Below are 8,725 nucleotides of genomic sequence, written 5' to 3'. Positions count from 1 at the left end.
TGGAGCCTTTAAAAGGCTCAATCGATGGTGCTGCTGAACTATCATAGAATTGTTTGTGCGGTCTATCAACTTAATCAGTCAGCTGCACACTGTTGTTTATGTGCAGGTGACAAGGAATGGTTTCAATGCCCGAACAAAAGTTGAGGGGCTACATAAGTTTCGGAAGCCTTCCCTAGCAGCCTCTGGCTTTCCAGTAGGCTTGAGCAGTGCTCAGAAGAAAACAGGGGTTTGTAGTGGTGATGTGGCAGAGAATAAAGAGTGGCTGATAACTAGAGATGAGCAAATTTACAGTAAGTTCAGGTTCGTGAAACCCCAAACGCTCAGCATTTGATTCCCAGTGGCTGGAGAAGATGAATGCAGCATTAGGGCTGCCTGGAAAAGATGGATACAGCCATAGTCTCTTCAGGAAGCTATAGTGCTGCTTCCATCTTCTCCGGCCAGCCAGGAGTCAAGTGCAGAGCGTTCAGGGTTTCACAAACATTAACTTACTGTAGTTTGATAGGAAACTAAGGCAATCTCTGCTTTTAATTAATTCTTATAGCTTCACAGACTTGAAGCAAGAAAATAACTTGATGTATTATAGGTATCATTATCCTTCTTCAATTCAGCCCCGTAGCGTACTTAAGTAGGCTCTTACACTTACAATAACTTTTAACATGTTATCAGACATGTCAAAACTTATTGATCAGAGCGGGTCTCACTTCTGACTCAAGATATACTGTAGCTGGGAAAGATCATGGCTACGCGATCCACTCCCCAGCTGACAGCTCTGAACGTCAAAATTTCCCATAGACTTCTATAGAGAATTTTGACGGATTGTATTGCTGGCCAGGGTGCTCATGGTGAGATTTTGTTTCATGATGCAATGCTCAAACTGTGGGGTGCAGATTATTGTGGTGTAGGCAATGCATGTGCAGGCCGTGGACTCTGCAAGTAGGTTTTTAATGGGGTTGAGAAGGACGAGGGAAAACAACAATTACCGCGCATGGGCAGAAAAACACACATGAATGCGGAGACCAATTGCAATGCAATGTCTGTAATTGATATAATTATTGTGCCCTATGTGTCTGGGAATTGCCATCAAGCTACTCTGTTATCATGGCCATGAAGGTAGCTCAGCACTGTAATTGGTCATCTTTATCTGATCTGTATGTAGTGTCCCACTACGTGTTTTCTTTTCTCTTCTTACACCTTGGTAAAACTGTATCACTCTAGTGTCACAGGTTAGGACAGGTGACCGCTGTTCCTTACTCCAACCACTAGATGTCACACTCTCACAGCACAGCTGCAGCACTAGGTTTTAGCTACACACGCCCTTTGGTCTCTGTAGTCTGCACTTCCTTGGGTTAGTCAGTCTAGTTCCAGACAGAGAGGTGAGCAAACCTGTTACCCAACCACTATGGGTTGCTAGACAAGACCCCCAGGGAAACCAGAGCTAAGGGAGTCTTCACCCTTTGCCTATACAGTGGACAGGCTAGCTAAAACATGACAGTCGACCACCTTAGAAAAAGGGATGGACAAACTCAAGACTGTACCTGCAGTAGAGCACAGTGCTAGTAAGCCGCTCTCTACTGTCAAGACACTCAGCTTTGTGGGAAGGTTACTAAAAGCCAGTTTCACTAGTGTGATATTACATGTGTGATATTACAATTAAACTGCATTTTAATGGAACTGACCTGCAAAACCACATCCAAATTGTGGTGCTATTTCTGCAAGAAAGCAGCCATGTTTTTCTGAGCCTAAATAACCCCTAAATAACATGGGTGCTAGTGGGTATTCCCTTAGCATGGACAGCACCAGCTCTTATCCGTCCCCACTGGTCATTATTATAGCCCATTGATTATAATCCATGAGAGACGTGCACCGCATCCCGTATTGATTATAATAATGTAGAGCATGTTGGCATAGTCACGTTCAATATCTATATCACATTATTTAAAAGCCTCGAAAAAAAGAAGACTGGATGAGAAGGAGGTAAAAAGGTTATAAACAATTTACTTATACCGCAAAGTACTACATCAGGAAAACATGAGACACAGACGGATGTTACATACATGGGATAAGAGCTTCACCTTTCTGTATTCTTTTCTTAAAGAGGATGTACCACCAGGTACGTCCTCTTTAAACTGACCCATGGATGAAACGGCGCCATCACGGGGAAGTCGGTGCCACCAGTGGCGGATTAAATGTATCCTGGGCCCCGGGCTGTCTACGCAACCTGACACCCCCCCCCCCGGTCAATCCGCCCACATTATAATCCACTACTGCCCCCCCCCATCCCTGCTGTCCCCAATAAACACTGCCTGCCTCCCCTCCCTGCTGGCCCCAGTAAACATAATGTTTGGTCCCTTGCTGCTACCCCCAGTAAGCATTGTCCACCCCACCTCCACTGCCCCCAATAAACATATTGCCAGTTGTTTACCCGCTGTTGCCCCCCCCCCCTCACGGTCACAGCTGCACTGAGGTTGTCAGGAGAGGAGGGGGCTGATATTATAGGGGAGGTCATAGGGTCACAGCAGCACAGAGGATGTCAGGAGAGGAGGGTGCTGATCTTATAGGGGAGGTCACAGCAGCACAGAGGATGTCAGGAGAGGAGGGTGCTAATCCTTTAGGAGAGGTCCCAGCAGCACAGAGGATGTCAGGAGAGGAGGGTGCTGATCTATAGGGGAGGTCACAGCAGCACAGAGGATGTCAGGAGAGGAGGGTGCTGATCTTATAGGAGAGGTCCCAGCAGCACAGAGGATGTCAGGAGAGGAGGGTGCTGATCTTATAGGGGAGGTCACAGCAGCACAGAGGATGTCAGGAGAGGAGGGTGCTAATCCTATAGGAGAGGTCCCAGCAGCACAGAGGATGTCAGGAGAGGAGGGTGCTCATCTATAGGGGAGGTCACAGCAGCACAGAGGATGTCAGAAGAGGAGGGTGCTAATCCTATAGGAGAGGTCCCAGCAGCACAGAGGATGTCAGGAGAGAAGGGTGCTGCTCTATAGGGGAGGTCACAGCAGCACAGAGGGTGTCAAGAGAGGAGGGTGCTGATCTATAGGAGAGGACCGAGCAGCACAGATGATGTCAGGAGAGGAGGGCGCTAATCTTATAGGGGAGGTCACAGAGTCAGAGCAGCACAAAGGATGTCAGGAGAGGAGAGTGCTGATCTTATAGAGGAGGTCGCAGGGTCCCAGCAGCACAGACAATGTCAGGAGAGGAGTGTGCTGATCTTATAGGGGAAGTCGCAGGGTCACAGCAGCACAGAGGATGTCAGGAGAGGAGGGTGCTGATCTTATAGGGGAGGTGACAGCAGCACATAGGATGTCAGGAGAGGAGGGTGCTAATCCTATAGGAGAGGTCCCAGCAGCACAGAGGATGTCAGGAAAGGAGGGTGCTGATCTATAGGGGAGGTCCCAGCAGCACAGAGGATGTCAGGAGAGGAGGGTGCTGATCTATAGGGGAGGTCACAGCAGCACAGAGGATGTTAGCTGGCCCCCTCTTCCCCCCTTATAGATGGTCCCCCTCTTCCCTATTCCCCCATTATAGATGGTCCCCCTCTTCCCCCCTTATAGATGGTACCCCTCTTCCCCCCCTTATAGATGGGCCCCCTCTTCCCCCTTATAGATGGGCCCCCTCTTCCCCCTTATAGATGGGCCCCCTCTTCCCCCTTAAAGATGGGCCCCCTCTTCCCCCCTTATAGATGGTCCCCCTCTGCCCCCCCTTATAAATGGTCCCCCTCTGCCCCCCCTTATAGATGGTCCCCCTCTGCCCCCCCCTTATAGATGGTCCCCCTATGCCCCCCTTATAGATGGTCCCCCTCTGCCCCCCTTATAGATGTTCCCTCTCTTCCCTCTTCTAACGGAGCCACGTGATACAGGGGAGGGAATTCCCTCCCACTGGGGGCGGTCCGGCCTACCTCCAGTGCTTGAGCACGGCCGGTAACCGTGGATAGAACGACGCCGTACACGGAAACTGGGCCGCAGTTTGAAAAACGGACCGTGGCACCGACTTCCCCGTGACGGCGCCGTTAGATCTGTGGGTCAGTTTAAAGAGGACATACCTGATGGTACATCCTCTTTGAGGCTATGTTCACACTACGTATATGTCCGGCCGCATATTTTTCGCGGCCAGACATATACATGTTAAACTCCGGCCGGGGATTTACGTAAGTTGCGGCCGGCAAAGTACGGTCCGCGAACTTACGCCCGTAGTCCACTTACGCTTCCCAAGCACCGTACGTAGCGATCTGACAGCGGTCTTTTACTTGGAAATCTTCGCCTAGCCCCGGACACCCCACAGAACCTTTTGGATCGGCAAAGAAAAGTGCAAAAATGAAGACATCACCACTACGTACGGGAGCGCATGTTACGCTACGGGCGTAAGTTACGGCATTTTCGTCCTCAAACAATGGTCTGGTTAATTTTTCATGGCGCCGCATACAATCCTGGCGTAAGTTCTTACGTAGTGTGAACTGTCGTATACTTTCCATTGTACGCAAACTACGTAAATCTCCGGCCGCTTATTCACGGAACATGCTACGGCCGGAAACTTACGTAGTGTGAACATAGCCTAAAGCTGCAGATCCGTTGAAATTACCCCAATCTAATCTATGACTAGTGTGTATGACTAATCCCCCCAAAAAAACATGGGTGCCAGAGGCACCGACTCCTTATATCTGTACTGGCCACAGAAGTCCCATATATCAGACACTAAATTCAAGCTACAGTTCCTATTTTCTTATTTGGTGTAAGTAGTGGCACAGTGATGGTAGCAGTGACTAGTAGAGATGAGCGAACCGGGTTCGGGTTCGAGTCCATCCGAACCCGAATTTCGGCATTTGATTAGCGGTGGCTGCTGAACTTGGATAAAGCCCTAAGGCTATGTGGAAAACATGGATATAGTCATTGGCTGTATCCATGTTTTCCAGACAACCTTAGAGCTTTATCCAAGTTCAGCAGACCCGGTTCGCTCATCTCTAGTGACTAGCCTTTGTTAGTACCACCTGTAGGCAGCATAACTGCACATGTATACACAAGGGGGGAGCTTTATTAAACATGGTGTAAAGTGAAACTGGCTCAGTTGCCCCTAGCAACCAATCAGATTCCACCTTTCATTTTCCAATTAGTCTGTGAGGAATGAAAGGTGGAATCTGATTGGTTGCTAGGGGCAACTGAGCCAGTTTCACTTTACACCATGTTTGATAAATCTCCCCCATGGTTCTCTGCCACAAGTCTTGTGGTGGAGGTCAGGGGGCTGGTACAATTATGTTCTGGACTGGGTCCCTGACCTCCTATAAAATCTATGTACATCTTATACTCTATGCTAGCTATTAGTCTCATCTGCGTGTGATAAGCGTTATCCTTGTTTTCCAGTATCTGGTTTATCTGAGCTCTTCTCTCATCCTCTTTGGATTCTGACTTTGTACCACGTTACCCATCTGGTTTGACCCCTTCCTGCACGACTATCTCTTAAGGGGACATTATCAACTTTGCCCCCTTGGGTATGCCAGGGAGAAGGCACAGATTTGCCCCCCCCTCCCTTTCTCCCTGGAATTTGCCAGCCTCCTACCGCACTCAGCCAATCGGGTGCAGCAAGGCGGGAAGGAGGTGTGGCCTTTTCCCACTCCTGATTGACCATGATTTACACCAGGCGCAGTTCTCGCCGGTCTTAAAAAGTATACAAAAATAATTATAAAAAAAAAAATGTAACAGAAATGTAACAGAACCCCTACTCTTTTTTTTTTTTTGTTTATTTTTTAAATAGTTTTTATTGCAAAATTTCATATATTTTCAAATACATACCAATAAGAAAAATACTTTCCATAAAAAGAACCCCTACTCTAATACTCTAATAAAAGTTTAAATCCTCCCCCTTTTTACATTTTTTTTCTAATAGAGAAATAAACCAGTTAAGATCAAGATCAAGGTCAATTTTAAGAAAATTCCTTTAAATAACATATATTAATTAAATAGTAAAATAAAACAATAGGGGGGGGGGGGCTAATGAGAATGAGGATCTGTATATGGAAAAATTAGAGGGGTTATCCAGCGAAAACCTTATTTCTTCAAATCAACGGTTTCAGAAAGTTATATAGATTTGTAATTTACTTCTATTTAAAGATCTTCAGTCTTCATATACTTATCAGCTGCTGTATGTCCTGCAGGAAGTGGTGTATTCTCTCTTTCTGACACAGTGCTCTCTGCTGCCAAACCCCCATAGAAAACCTCTCCTGCTCGGGACAGTTCCTGACATGGACAGAGGTGACAGCAGAGAGCACTGTGTCAGACAGAGAGAATACACCACTTCCTGCAGGACATACAGCAGCTGATATGTATAGGAAGACTGAAGATTTTTAGATGGAAGTAAATTACAAATCTATATAACTTTCTGACACCAGTTGATTTGAAATAAAGAGATTTCCGCTGGATAACCCCTTTAAAAGACATATAATGCGTTAAAGGGTTAAAAATGGTGAATAATCAATAAATAGATATATAGTAATTAAAAAAAATCAGATCAGTCTTCTGAATGAAACTTGGGACTCTCGACAATTAGGACAAACGATTGGGAGCTCTATGCTCTTTCTTGGTGTTCTTTGAGCTTTCCCACCGGCCATCTTTGAGTTTACGAACTTAATATGAGGAAGAGAGTTTTATTGCAGTGTTTTGGGATGTAGACTCGTAAAGAGGGAGCTGCTTTCTAAAAACCTCACTTCCCTCCGGGTTATACGTCAATTACCCATGTCCTGTGCATATGGATCCGATTTCCTGCTCCTCATACAGGGGCCACATGGTTTTACTTAACATCAATGAACTTCCAAGGGTATTGGGCCGTGTCAAGCATTCCCAGCTTCAGAGGAGGGGCATATATATATATATATATATATATATATATATATATAGTTGGTTAGAATTACTGATGGCTCATAGTTAAACTATCTCTATGCAATGAGTAGTTTAGGTGCCCAGACCCTTTAAGAAATCCCTAATCATTGCTTATAAGCGTGACCCTTAGCCCCCAATCATACCGTTCCCAGAGACCCTTATTCCTAACTTAGCCTGAGGACGTCTTTCAACTTAATTAAAAGAAAGAACTGATGGTATTGAGGATATAGTAGTAATGGAGACCATATGGGAGATACCATGAATATTGGCCTTAACTCTTCTAGAAATGCAAAAATCCGCCATAGCTCTTCCTAATCTCAATATTCCACTGTACCCAAAAGGGATCCAGGAAGCTGAGATATATGGAGATGTTTGTTGGCTTTCTTAGTTGCCCCTGTATGATGAAAGAGAGAGGTTTCCATGGTCAAAAGAATTTAGTACATGAAAAGTTACTGTAACTAGTCGCTTGGTGGGGGTCTGGCCACTGGGACCCTCACTAATTATAGGAGCAGAGGTCAATGCCCAGGAATGTGCCTGCTGGGCCAACGCTGCCATTCTCTATGGGACTTCTGTTCATTGCAGAACACAGAACTTATCTGTGGCCAATAGACAGAAGTCCTGATTTATCAACCAGAGACAAACACGTGTCTGTTTTTTTGTCTCGGACAGATAACAACCATTCCCAGCTCAGTTTTCCTTTCTCACAATGAGCCCTGCTTGGTTGCTATCAGACACAGATTGATAAATCTGGGCCTCTAAATTTGAGGCATGACCCCTCCTCTGGGGATCACCTCTGATTGGCTAGTTATGTGATGTGGACCCCTACAATAGGTTAGTTATCCCCGATCGGTTAGTTATGCCTTGTCCTGTAGCCCCCCACTGATCGGTTAGTTATGCCTTGTTCTGTGGACCCCCACCAATTGGTTAGTTGTGACATGTCTTTTGGATTCTCACTGATCTGCTGGTTATTATCTGTTTTCTGGCCTCCCACCCATCAACTAGTTGTGCCCTTTCCTGTGGACCCCCACCAATTGGGAGTCTTGTATAACCCAGTCCTGTCTCCCCCACTCCCATCCTATACTCTCATTAATTGGCTAGTTATGCTTTGTCCTGTAAATCACCACTGATCAGCTAGTTATGCCTTGTCCTCCTGTAGACCAGTGCTTCTCAATTCCAGTCCTCAGGCCTCACCAACAGGTCATGTTTTGAGGATTTCCTTAGTATTTCACAGGTGCTATGATTATAGTGAATCCGATACCATCACAGGTGATCTTTGTATGGGAAATCCTCAAAACATGAACTGTTGGGGAAGCCTGAGAACTGGAATTGAGAAGCTCTGCTGTAGACGACCACTGATCAGCTAGGTATGCTTTGTCCTGTAGATCACCACTGATCGGCTACTTATGCTTTGTCCTGTAGACCACCACTGATCGGTTACTTATGCTTTGTCCTGTAGATCACCACTGATCGGCTACTTATGCTTTGTCCTGTAGATCACCACTGATCGGCTACTTATGCTTTGTCCTGTAGATCACCACTGATCGGCTACTTATGCTTTGTCCTGTAGACCACCACTGATCGGTTACTTATGCTTTGTCCTGTAGATCACCACTGATCGGCTACTTATGCTTTGTCCTGTAGATCACCACTGATCGGCTACTTATGCTTTGTCCTGTAGATCACCACTGATCGGCTAGTTATGCCTTGTCCTTTAGATCACCACTGATCGGCTAGTTATGCTTTGTCCTGTAGATCACCACTGATCGGCTAGTTATGCTTTGTCCTGTAGATCACCACTGATCGGCTACTTATGCTTTGTCCTTTAGATCACCACTGATCGGCTAGTTATGCTTTGTCCT

This window comes from Dendropsophus ebraccatus, chromosome 12 (assembly GCF_027789765.1).
Source record: "Dendropsophus ebraccatus isolate aDenEbr1 chromosome 12, aDenEbr1.pat, whole genome shotgun sequence".
NCBI classification, from domain to species: domain Eukaryota; kingdom Metazoa; phylum Chordata; class Amphibia; order Anura; family Hylidae; genus Dendropsophus; species Dendropsophus ebraccatus.
The sequence above is the reverse complement of the archived record's forward strand: the minus strand, read 5'-3'. Positions refer to the sequence as shown.